The following is a 13,797-nucleotide window of genomic DNA, read 5'->3' on the forward strand; positions in this document are numbered from 1 at the left end:
TTTACTGTTTATTTCTAATGCTGCAAAGGGAAACCACAAGCAAGGGCAGACACATGGTTCTTCTGGGATTTTTTGACAGCTGCCATTAAATATCTTCATTTTCAAACGAGGCATTATGGGTGCAAATTGCCATTTAGGTGCATGTATGCAAGAAAGGCAGAGCTCATTAATTCCCATTTAAAGAAGCATTCGTCACAATTAAGAAAACAATGCATGAACGGTCATCAATCATGTAGCTTAAGTAAAAAACATGTATACAAAAGTGTGTATTTTATGTTATTTTATTCGTAAGTGTGTTCTGTGTGTGAGTGAGCGTGTATGTGACCTTACCCAGACTTTATGACATTTTCTCACACATGTCAAGGAACTTTGGAGCTGACAGCCAAAAATGCTTTGATGAATTCATTATCTTCCTCTTTCCACCCACACACACGATCAATCAAATTTCTTCTACACCCAGTTAAGGCAAAGCATTATGTTTGCTGACGAGTCAGTAAGGGAAGCATCCCCTAATAAAAATGCTTCCTATATTTGTGAAATACATTATTATGTGAGAACGGAGTAACACCAATATAAATCCAATTTTTACAGCTTTATGCAATGAGGCAGAGCCTCTGCAAAAGCAGAAAATTAATTAAAACAACAAACATGTGGGCCCAGGTCAAAAGCCTCTAATGCTACTGCTAAAGTACAAACCCATATTTCATTCTGTTTAATAATTAGTGAAGCTCACACCTCACAGTGTGGGATATGGGGATCATTACTGCAGAGCATCAATCAGATCCCTGAAATCAACCGTGTCAAACCGTTACTGAGCTGTGACTACTCTGAGCCTGTGACCTTATAACAGGGGCCGTAAAACACATAAAGAGGCTTTTATTCACTTCTTTCAGTTTCTCGGGAATCACCTATCGCACTCCTTTAGAGAAAAAAAAAACACTATTCGACCCTCTCGTCTACGTAGACAGTCTTGTGATGTATATTGAGTCACAGACCTATGACAGGCCAAGACAAAATTGAGAACATTGATGCCTTGTTTTCAACAAAAAAGGTCACGTGTATGTGCGTGTGTGCATGTGCGTGTTAAAATAACAGTGTTTCTTATAAGTGCCTGGAAATTCTAACTAGCTTGCCACAGTTAGAGGGGGACACCTCACCAGGGCTTTCCCCGACAGCTTTTTCCTCCACCCGTGCAGTCACCAACGCTCATAGGCACTAATAGACAGTGACATGCATACATGCAGAGAGAGTGAGGTATGCTAATTTCTGCTTCTCTTGGACAAAGATAAAACCGTGCAGGAAGTCGGCAGGTTGTTTGCATTCGCTGATGCTATTAAGACATCAAATAGCTGGAGCATAGAAGTGCAGCAGCACTGAACTTCAATGCAACTCTAATTCATTCTTCTTTATTGTCTGAGAACCTCAAGTGATTGCAGTACCAGACACCTACAGCTTTTCAGAGTGCATTGCAAGCATGTTAAATACTCGTTTATCTGGGTCCTTATTTGCATATTAAACTGAGGCTAAAATAACACATGGGGTGACCTATAGTACCATCTCTGAATATACCTAATTTATGAGTATCACTTTAATGAGTATTTTGTATTGGGCTTGTAAGTACACAGAATTAGTAACTTACTGATTACAGTAGAAATAATATAAACTCCATAATACTTTTGAACCTTCTCAAGTCTCTAAGTCAAGTGCTCATTTTCCCAACCACTCAAAGAGCTCGGGGGCTGTTTCACACCCATAGTTTCTTTACTCTGGTCTGAATCAGGTGATGAGTAAATTTGTAGCTTTTTCCTGTGGTTTGGTTTTTATTTGCACAGAGAAAACTCTCATTGGACCACAACTGGTCACTACAAACCACATGACAATGCTCAGTCCACTTATTAGCCAGATATGTCATGGTGGAAGCAAAAAAAGTAAATCCATTTCCTCCTTACCTTTGAATTTATTCATTCAATTTTAAAATACAATAATTTACAATAAACAAAAACAGACACAAACAATCCCAGAAGTGTATTTGAGGACCTCCTACAGTTTTTAGACCTATGTTGACAGCCCAGGGTGTGATGAAAAGTTCGTACTATTAATATTCCTTCTTGCTTCTCATTAGATCCATATTTTTACTTTATTTGATTTTATTTGAATTGTTTTATTTGGTTTATGGTTTCCATCTGGCTGTAGTGTTTTATACTTTAGCAGAATGCTGGGTAAAGGGAAGGGGTGCTCCCCAACTCCATGACGCACATTTTCCAACGATTTTAGGTGTTTCTGCTGTTTACCAGGTAAAGCCTGCAGAGAGAACACAGGCTGGAAACATAACATTTAACAAGAGAAGTGGGGAAGAGGGACCATTTTAGTGTGAATACATATCAAGGCAGAAATACAGCTTTAAAAAGTGAATGGAAACTAGTAGATATACTAGCACTGGTGAGGTTGTGGGAGGGTGACAAATGAAAAAGGATGACATTTTCATTGATTTGGTGACTCCTAGCATTGGATTTTAGATAAACAAAAAATGGCACTAGCTGCTCATGAAGGACAAAGTTTTGGACTGGAATATATTAAAGCTGAAGCCGAACATCTCAACACTAATTCTTTCCATACTGTCACACATGCAGAAAGCAGACTGGCAGAATGAACTGTGTCATGGAATATCACGGATCATTTGGCAGCTGATGTCATGGTTAAAATGCAAGATTTTTATCACCTTTGTATTGGATGACTTTTAGAACGAGGCCACCACCAAACTCAAATGGAGCTCCCTTCAGTTTTATATTTTTGCATTGTTTTTGCTCACTTTCACTGCTGTCATTAAATTCGATTCCAGGTGTAAATGGCAGATGTTTTCTGGGTATGAAAATCTCACTATATTGCCTGGCCATGAAATGAAAACGTGGAAAAACACGAAACCCCTGCTCCCTGTCAGCTGATGAGATGTTTCACAACGTTTCACAGATATCTAATAATGTTCACTTGCAGACAGAATTCCGGGTTTCAAATCAGAATCAATTTCTCAGTTCCCACATTACATGGTCAATATGGGTTCTAATAGTTTTAAATAGAGCACTAATGAATGTGAAAATAAAGACTATGATGTGATGACAAGCCAGGGCACACCTGTTGAGTGCTGCCACACACACACACACACATCTGAGAGCCATTACGCCCCAGTTCAAATCTCCACCCCATTACGCTATTACAGTGTTACCATGCTACCATGATGCCATGATACCACCAAAGACGACAGCCTCATCAATCTTATTCTGTCTCTGAACAAATACGCACACCAACACATACACAAAGCGATTGACAGGCCTTTCTCAGCTCAGCTCGGGCCTCCTCCTGCCAGGAGTTTATTATTCTTTCTCCTCTCACATGTTTTATCTTTGAGTTATGCATGCAGACTTTTTGAGGTCCAGTTATACGTTTGGCTCTGGCACTCAGTTTATTTGGCTATGCTTTTAAACGCCGAGGTGCCCTGCACATTATAGAAGTCTGCTGAGCCTCAAACTTCTGCTTTCTTTCTGTCTCTGCTTCTTCACCTGACTTGGAGGCAGCCAGTTTACCACATACTTTAGCACTTATAACTCTTTTTTTTTTTTTTTACAGTAGTTTCTACTTGTTTGTTGTAATGGTTTTGGGCCAGTAATGTAAAGTGTTAGCAGCAGGCCGGGTCACTAGTTGCTGCTTTGAGGCCTCTGTGTTCTCTTAGGCCTCTCCTTTCCCAGCTCCTCTCCCCTGAAGCACCGTGGGTGTGTTTAGAGCATGCTCAGCAGGCCGCCCTCAATCACAAAGCCCTCTTCTTCCACAGTCTGAGGCTGCCAGCTGGTGAGAGTGGGCAAACTAAGGTTGTATGAGTGTTTTGAGTGAAACACAGAATGTCTGTAAAAGAAAAACAACTTTATCCACTCCTCCCTGTGTCGCTGACCTAACCAAAGAGGAAAAGAATGAAAACACTGATTTGGAGAGAGACATGCAGGTCTAAATGCAGGAATAAATCAACAAGCTGGACTCATTAGACTCGGCACCACGGGGTTTTATCATCCCAGCAGGCAAGTAAGGCTGATAAAGCTCCTCCAATCCGAAGCAGCTTCACAGAAGAAAAAAAGGACATAAAACACAAAGAAAGAATAAAGTGCTGGCTTCGGGGTTTCAGGAATCCAAATTAACTGTGGGTCATGTCATGTGAGAGGCTTGCTGCAGTAAAGCAAGAAAACAAAACGGCTGAACTACATCACCTTTCTGGAGCAGTGGGCAGATCAACCATTCTCATGGGAACTCATATGGTCCCGATGACCCACCCACCATGAAAGCCTTTACAGAAAGTTGCAAGTTCTCAAGCAGAAGAGCAGAATTAAGATAAAAGACGTGGGAGTTTGAAAACGAAGGACAAAGTTTCTCATCTTCTTCAGGCCACATGACTGGGCACTACACACCCTCTGGACCTTGTTCAGCTGTATTTCGTGAAGGAGACATTGACAAGTGGTTGCTCAGTATCAACCACTGATCCAATCCAAGTCCCCAAAAAGCACTAGTGGCCACCAAGAGCGATGCATCTGTCAGCTGTCATCTCCCTATACTTCCTTCCTCCCAGGCATCGTGCAGCAGCCAGGTTTTAGAAGAAAGACATTTTGGTGCTCATCATACACCCCTCTGATTATTTATAATAGTACTGCAATGCTGCTGAGAGCTGCTTGAGATGTGGCTTTGGCCAGGGTGACAGCAAGAGACAAATATTTTGAAGCGACAGTGTCCAAAAAACGATCAACTGACTCTTGTTACAGCTGTCAAAAACCACTGGTCATGTGCCATATGAGTTTATAAAGTCCTCTGACCTTTCACCAACTCTGCTGCTAAACAGCCTACACTGATAGCTGCCTGGTGTCTAAATACTTTGCTTTCTGTCAAATATTTATTTTGTTTTTATCAAGTTTGCACAGATAATACCCTGAAACTAGTGTTATACCCTGTTGCTAGTCAGATAAGAGTATTGCTACATAACTTGATCCTTTAGTGCCATTTGGTACACCACTCTGTTATAGAAAGGTCCTTTGTTCCTCGTGTTTATTGCAAGTATGGCCTTGGCCTTCCAGTTGTCTCCTGAACTGAAATCTACATGCATACCCAATGGCCATCCAGCAATCAAACCCTACAGTATATAAGGTACACGTGTTACACATGTTATTCCTGCTTCTCCACATATTGTATTAACCATAATGATTGCACACACTACTGACCAGCACTACTAAACTACAGCTTTTGCAGTCTCTCAGAAGAATTGAACTGCTTTTTATTTTTAGAAGTCTAAAATATAAAAAGCTGTTTTCGTTCATTTCTATGTTTTTGCTTGCTTAAGGTAAAGCTGACCAAACAATGACAATAGACAGTATAAAAATGGACATAGCTACGATGGTGTCATCCACAGATTTCAGAAATTCCATGAAACAATTTTACAACTAATTTAAGATTGTATATTCCAAGTGTCTAGTCTTTTATTTATTCTAGACTCGTGTGTTGTGCTTTAGGACCAATATTCCTTAACCAAGCTGCAAACTTCCTGCATGACAAAACTGGCATCTCACCACACACCTTTAAAACTCCTCTGATAATCTGTGTGGAGTCAGAAAACCACCCACATGCCACTGATTACACAATATACAGTTTAAATGGGGCATAACTACCATTTAAAGTTTTTAAAGTTTTTAAGTTTTCCTTTCTTTGCTTCCAGCTGTCATTTTTACATGAAAGTCCACTTTTGACCATTTGTACTGGACTTGAGCCACTGTGTCAAAACAGCCACCCTTCAACAATAAGTTTGGTGGAGTCACACAGAGCCATATCTGATAAGAAAGCAAGGTGATAAGCTAAAATTGTGTTGGTGTGGCCACAGACTCACTGCTCTACTTTATATGCACTATACGCTGGCACAATTTGGGTGGTTTGTGTTGAATGTTTTCCTTCAGATTTGGATATTAGTCCTGGTCATGCTCCTCGTGAGATTTATTACCTTCAGGCTTGGACACTTTGGGATATTCCACTGAAAAATGGCTGTTTTGGTCTTTAGGTAGTAGTGAGAGACTCATCAGCAAGAAAGTGAAACACAGAAGGTGCTGAATTCTCTTCCCATGAGTTTTGGATCCTGGGATAAAATAGACATGCAACACAAGTAGTCAAAACAGGTCATTTAATTAACACTGTAGAAATATCAATGTTCAGGGGGGCACAGAAAGGTGATCTCAAGGGTGACATTGGGCGAGTTTAAATGATCTTTTTCTCTTTTTTTGTCATTCTGGGAAGTAAGAGCCACAGAAATATATCATCACCATTCTTGGGTGAGGATAATATTGCTTCTTCATTGTTTTGACTAAATAAAGAGTCTAACCACATTTTCCAAACAGATTTTTGGGGTTTTGCAAAGTCTGTAGTTTGTGGCCACTTTCATAACAAGTATGTTGGAGGTAAATTTAAGCTGATTTGCAGTGCACAAGGCAATAAAGAAATTAGATTTAAGGGTATAAAATCCACGAGAACCAGTTCCTTACTCCAATTCATAGAACAGATCTTTTTTTTAAAAATGGGCAAACTATTAGCAAACCTAGATTACAAACAGATTAAGTGGAGACTTTGTGTATGTTTTCTGAGATAATGTCCCCTTTCTTTGTACATCATAACCAGGCATACGCAGGGTAAATGCTCTAAAACACATTTTGGTTCCATTTGGATCAGCCACCACATTCTGTTCAAGCTGGTTGTTGTGGTCGGCCAAACAGCAGAGCTAGATCTATTTTCAAAGACTCTTCCGCTGATCTCTGCTATTAAAGCAGACACTTAGAGTACTATTTTAGAAGCAGCCCTGGAGGCCACAGCAACAGTGTTTTATTGTTGTGGATGGAGTTTTAAATTAAACAAGCCACTTTTGAGCTTCACTGAAACAATTTCAGCGAAACAAGGAGAGGCTGAGTTAATGAGGTGGATTTGGATGGATAATAATAGGAATGATATGAACTCAGAACCCGACTGGCTCAACAATGAAATAGGTCTTTTGACTCAGGAGGCATACGGAAGCACTTCAGAGAGGATCCTGCTTGGCTACAGTTTCAGTTTTCATTCCCCAAAACCATGATTATTCTTTTGAATTTCACCCCATCAAAACTGCACTCAGACCTCAAGGCACCACAGCAATCCTCCGGGTCTATGATTTGCATTTCAGGATTTATGGGAACATGTTTGAAGATCCCCAGATCAAATGCAATATTAAAACACTGAACTATCCCTCCGGCTCCACAAAAAGGAAATAATTACATAAACATAAACAATCCTAATGACATACTGAGATATGATGAGAGACGCAAAGCAGAATGATATTCTTTTACCTTGGGCGCACAAAGCGGCAAGCAAGAATGTCAATCACAACTTCACACATGCACACAAAGGGTGCCCCAAGTGGATCTGCTTTGCCAGTGACAATTTTACATAATTTTATTAGTAGTTTATTGAATGTAATTTGTCTCCCTCCATGGTCTTACAAGCTACATGCAATTTCTAGTACCCACAGTTCCTTCTTTTGACAGTTGGAGAGTGTTATTGGCTTTTCTCCTGTTTGTCTTTGCTTGTCCAGGTTTGTATTGGCAATGTGGTGACTGAAGAGAAACACAATCGGCCCCAGAGTGCTTCTCTGCTCCCTTCATTCATCCATCACATCAAGGGCTTTCTGAACGCAGAGCTCCTACAAGCAATTAATGCCACTGAGCTATAGCACTGGGTGCTGCTCAGTGTAAAAGCTGCCTTAAGGCACAGACCATAGAGGTCATGAAGCACTTCCTAAATCTTAACCATACCCTTGTAGTGGAAACAACAGCCATCAGGTGGTGTCAAAGCAATATGAAACTTGAGAAACTCCTTGAGCAGTTTTCTCCTGATGGGATATATCTTTCAGGCCATGATTGCACAATAGCTTTAATTTCCTTCATACAACAGAGACATTTCTATTGTCGTCAGCAGAGGTGGGAAGAAGTTCACCCAAAAGGAATGTTCTGGGTTTTTGACAAATCTCGTCTTTACTAGTTTTAAGCAGACATACACACAAAGGTTTTTGAGCAAACATTTTGCAAAACAGATTAACTAAAGGTTGGCATTGTGCTTCCTGTCTGGAAAACAAGACTTTATACCCCAGCTTTTCACCAAGTGTACTAACAGGGAAACAGTACAGAGCAGGTCAGAGCCAAGCAAAGTGTTTTTGTTGGCTCCAGTCAGAATGGGTACCATGGATGAAAGGACCCAGGATATACCATGACATGTACTTTATAATAAAAATATAAACATTTTTAAGGGAGATGGAAGACAGAGTCTACTTCATCCATTGCTCAGTGGTTCATTTTAACATTAAAATACATGCAGTGGGGTGTTTTGGGGACTGCAGTGCATAGACATATATTGGCACAAATGTAGGAGAACATAGTTATTTGCTTCTCCCCTGAAGACCTTGCTGTTTTATACACTTTACAATGTATAAAGAACAATGAATGAAACTGAAATCTTATTTTGACTCTCCCCCTGGTGTGATTATCTGTATTACTAACAATGTAAGAAGATGATAGCAGACAAAAGTGCAAAGACCAGACTCTACATCTATTAGCTAGGCATCTCTTCACCTCATGGCTACAGGACTCCAGTGTGGTGTGGCTCCAAGCCACTGAGCTATAAAAAGAGATGAGATAATCTGGCCATGGTGGAGGTCCACTGTGGAGAGTGTATTGTCTCTGATGAAGCTAATAAAGTCCAACCATGCTGTCTGATCCTTGATTCTTGGCCCAGCTCCAGATCGGGCATACTGCTTCTGTCTCTTCACTTATCGTCTCCTCTCTGCCCCCTCTGAACTGTGACAGGAGGGCTTCCAGGAGCAGCTTTGATCACTGTCTGCCTGTCATTCAGCATTAGTCACCCCAGGATAGGGGAGTCCTCTCTGGGCCTGGGATGGACTGGAGAAGCACTGAATGGAAGAGCCCATGGCTGGAGAACAATCGGCTCTATGTGGTACAGCAGACGTCTGGGTGTTAGGAGACGTACTCTGGTGTGTGCCACATGTCTCACCGCTGACACTGTCATGAACCAATCTGCACTCTCCTTACAGCTTTATCTCCCAAATCTGCCCCCATACCTCTATTATGCTTGTAAAATCGATGTGCTGGTGAGATCATAGCTACTGCTGACACTTACACATGGCCACTTAAATATGATTTAATTGATATTTTATGAGTTTTCCAGGGCAAAACTCTTGCGAATAGTGAGGCCATGCATTTATACGCAATGCATTCAGAAGGTAAAACATACAGCTCCACATTGTTTCCACTTCCAGAAAAATTAGCTTATTTCCCATTCCATTAGGATCACTGTACTGACAGAATGTTGTTCCTGCTTGAAGTTTATTTGCTGCCAACCATGACATCAGACATCTCCGGTTAAAATCTCTCATCTGTCTTTGCCTCATGTCTGAGGTACAAGAAGGTAGAGGGGAGTATAGGAGGAGGAGTGGGCATCTACAGTCGTGTTAACAAAGGAAAGCTCTATGAAACACTATGTAAATTAAGTGTTGCATTAAGAGCCCATCCCAGCATTTCAATCAGATTAAGGTCTGGGTTTTGATTGGGGCAAACTTTACTCTTTTTAGTCATTCTGTTGCAGATTTGCTGCTGTGTTTGAGATCATTGTCCTGTCGCACGGCCTAGTTTAGAGCGAGCTTTAGCTGTGGCCTCACAATTAAATCTAGAATACTTTGACATACTGAGGAGTTCATGGTCAAATTAATGGTCCTGTGGCTGGAAAACAAGCCCATCACTGCTGCACCCCTATGCTGATGGTTGGTATGGGGTGTTGTTGCTGATAATGCACATGGCCATGTGCACATGGTCATGTGCATTATGGCCAGACATGTTGTCTTCAAATGACATTGTTCCAGAAGTCTTGTTGTTTTTTTCAGGTGCAATTTTGCAAATGTATATTTTTTTTTATATAGAGAAGAAGCATCCACCTAGCAACCCTTCCAAATAAGCCACACATATTCAGTCTTTTCTAATTGTGCTGTCATGAATATTAATATTTAGCATGCCATCCGAGACCTGTCTGAGATGTAGCTCTTCGTTTTCTGCAGTTTCTCTGATCATTGCACAGGCTGATGGTCTTGGGGTGAATTTTCCAGGACACAATGGCAACTGCTGTGAATGTTTTCTGCTTGTGAATAATCTTTCTCAGTGTGAAATGCTGCACTTATATCATATTGTTTATATAATATAAGTGCAACCTAATCAGTCTGAGACTGATGGGCAGCAACAACTGCTTCTGTGAGATATTTGCTGGTGTCTGACTACCTTGACATTGTGTTAACACACACCTGAATGCTTCAGATCAACAAACTGACAAAAATGTCTGGAAATTCATATTATTATCAGCACTTGGATGCTACCTACCCTCCTTATTCCTATGGAAGCAGGAAGGGTGCACTTAGTTTTTTCCCCATGACTTCAGAGAGTCCTGTGAAATCTTCATTTTTCACATGACTGTATATGAGTTTTATTAAGGCTTCATAATAGAGTCTGAGGCTCGTGAGGCCTGATAGGAGCTTTTCCTTTAAAATCCCATGGTTTGGATCCTTTCAGTCTGAATGGCAGGGTTGTAGAGCCAGTCTGTGATGAAATGAGAGGTTAAACAAGAGACATAATGTGAAGACCTCATGGTCTATTGCCAAGGGATTGAAAGCAGTAATGAGTGCAATATAAATACACATAAACACACACACACTCACACGAGTACACGCACACAATCAGAATACACACATGCAGTGTAACATCTGACACCGCTTCCCTGCTGCTCCCACCGTGTCAGTAGGGGAAGTCTATTCATTTCAGAAAAATGCCGTGTGAATCAGAAAGACTGAACCAAGACTGAGGTTTCAGTTTACAGGCAGACTCGCTGTTAACAGCTTATGTCCACCACATCCGAAACCATTCATAAATAATATTTATATAATAATATTTAAGTCTAAGATAAGATGGATGTGTACCATCAATCATGAAGAGATGTAGGCTGCACCAAACCATAAACGTGAGGTGACATGAAATGTAAAATTTGAGGCATGCAGTTTTTAAACATCTGGAACTGAAGCCGCCAGTGTTTCATTCAAAACAACGTGAAGCATTTCATCTTTGGCTCTCTACCACTCAGAAGCAATCACATAAGTAGCAGACATATCAGTTACCACCACCATTTTAGCATTTCCTGTTCAGAAGCCACATTTGAGCTTCATCCAGAAACAATCTATCACTAAGATTTATGTTGTATATGAACACACACACACATCAAAACAAAACTCACACAGAGACACACAGTAAAGTAAAAATGGGGGCAATTACTATGGGGTTCGTTTTTGTTAGTGGGATGTAATTTTTTTTTTCTTTAAAAAGCTGTGTATAAACAGAGAAAAACACAGAAAATTGGAGCAAAAAAACATAAAATACAAATATACAGAGTATGGAAGGAAAAGAAGTGAAAGGGAAGTATTATTAATAATTTGCTAATAGCTGAATAATACATAGATATCCTGTTTCCTTTGGATTATTTATGATATGATGTTTGAATAACTCATGCTGGAGGATTTCACAATAATAATATTCTGAAGAAAGGAATCAGGAAAGTGACTTTTAGGCTTTAAACAGGACATTAAAAGTGTCATGTCACACAGCGCTTTGCAAAAGGGATATTTGGTTTATTTAACAGTATCTGTGCAGCACTCTTCCTAAAACATCTTACACACTGTGCTGGTATATGTTTCAATTAAAATGTTTCCCTGTAATCTGATGCTTGAATGTAAGCAATAATGTGGTGAAACTTGAAGGTTGTTTAAAATCTCAAAGTACAACAAAAGGCCTTCTCTCTTCTTTGAGACTGGCCACCACTAATCTGGCCTTGACTTTACAGCAGGCTTTCAGAGAGTGTCAGCGTGCATGAGACTTGCTCTCTCACACCGTATGTTTAGTCTGTTGGCCTCTCAACCTGTAGCACCACTGGAGACAAAAGATCCCAGTGGATGAAATGTTTGGTCTCATGTCAGTGAATGCCAGAATCATGAAATCTCAAACTGATTCAACATGACTTAGAAATAGAAAAACATATTTCTTTAAAATCTCTATTCGCTTTCTCCAGTCAGTCACTTGCCACTAGGAGCTTTTTCACTTTTTAAACCCTCCGACCTGACATCACCAGAGCAACGGTCATGTGCAGTAAGAGCCTGAAGCACAACAGGAGGCCTAAACCCCTCTAATGGAAAATGGATACCGCAGTAATTGCTCGACAAGAATTTTATTGGGACGTGTCACACGTTGTCTAGCTAAATGATGGAGACAGAAGCAAATTAGAGCATGGATCAATCTGACAGATCCATCAAGCTACAGAAAGGCCATGCCATCGTATTTCCAGCATATATTGTGTATCTGCTTCCTTTAGTGGGATGGAGCTTTAGGAAAACATGCTTTTTAGGAACTCCGTGCAGAAGGCATCCCAAGAGCAATTGTACAAAAACAATACATGCATTCATTATAATGTCCTGCTGAGATTTACAAGAAATATCACATTCCATGTACAGCTCCATCTCATCGTACTGAAGAAATACGTTCTTCTTGTCTCAGAGGTTAAGGAAAGCATTGTATATTGGAGAAAAATGAAATGTACTTTCCAAAATAAAGTGTCTTAGTAGGGTTTTTGACCACTATGTGCTACCAGAATAGCATCCATGCAACTTGAGATTGATTGTTGAAGTCCGTGGGGAGATGGAAGACTCTCCCAAGAGATATTCCTTCATTTAGTGTTTTGACAGAAATGATCCAAACTTTCTCATGACTGCTCAGTTGGAGACCATCAAAGCATGAAAGAGCCACAGGATCCTTACGACAGGGCTCACCACAATGGTGCCTCCATGTCATCCTGTCTCTCGCATCCTCTTCTGTCACACTAACCCTCTGCATGTCCTCCTTCACTACCTCCATAATACTCAGTGGTCTTCCTCTTTTCTTCCTGCCTGGCAGCTTCAGCATCCCTTGTTCATTATCTCTCTGCTCTGTATGTCCAAACCATCCAAGTCAAAGTCAAAGTCAAAAGTCAAAAAAAAGTTATTTATCCCCAAGGGGCAATTAAGATAGATAAGCTCATTTCTATTCCTGTCCTACCAGGTCACTTCCATGAGCTTCCACCTCCAGCTTGGCCTCCTGTCTTCCTGTTAGTGCCACCGTCTCCAAATCATACATAATAGCAGGTCTCAATATTCTCTTGTAAACCTTCTTGCTGCTGCCCACCCTCTACCCTGTTGACCCCAGATATTTAAACGTATCCACCTTCACTACACCTACTCCTTGCACCTTCATCTTCATCACCACCTGCCTCCTTGTCCTTTACACAGACGTGTTCTGTCTTGCTTCTACTGACCTACATTGGATTCAGATCAATTAGATCTAAGTGCAGATCCCATTTCTGTTACATTTGAAACACTAAACCTTTGAACAGTCTTTATGATGGAAGGTCCTTTTTTCATCTTGATAAAAATCAGGATAAACCAGAGGTACTTAACCTTTTCTTTTTTACACTTATAGATCATGACTGAACGAACTTAAAATACAATCTAAGAACTACATAAAAAACTAAGTGCTTTTTGATTTGCTTTACACATAAGTTTAAGATCGCTGTAACATTAAGAAGTATGCTACAACTTACACACACCGAATTAACCCTAAATATCACTTG

The sequence above is a fragment of the Neolamprologus multifasciatus genome, chromosome 13, assembly GCF_963576455.1.
Source record: "Neolamprologus multifasciatus chromosome 13, fNeoMul1.2, whole genome shotgun sequence".
In the NCBI taxonomy this organism is placed as follows: Eukaryota; Metazoa; Chordata; class Actinopteri; order Cichliformes; family Cichlidae; genus Neolamprologus; species Neolamprologus multifasciatus.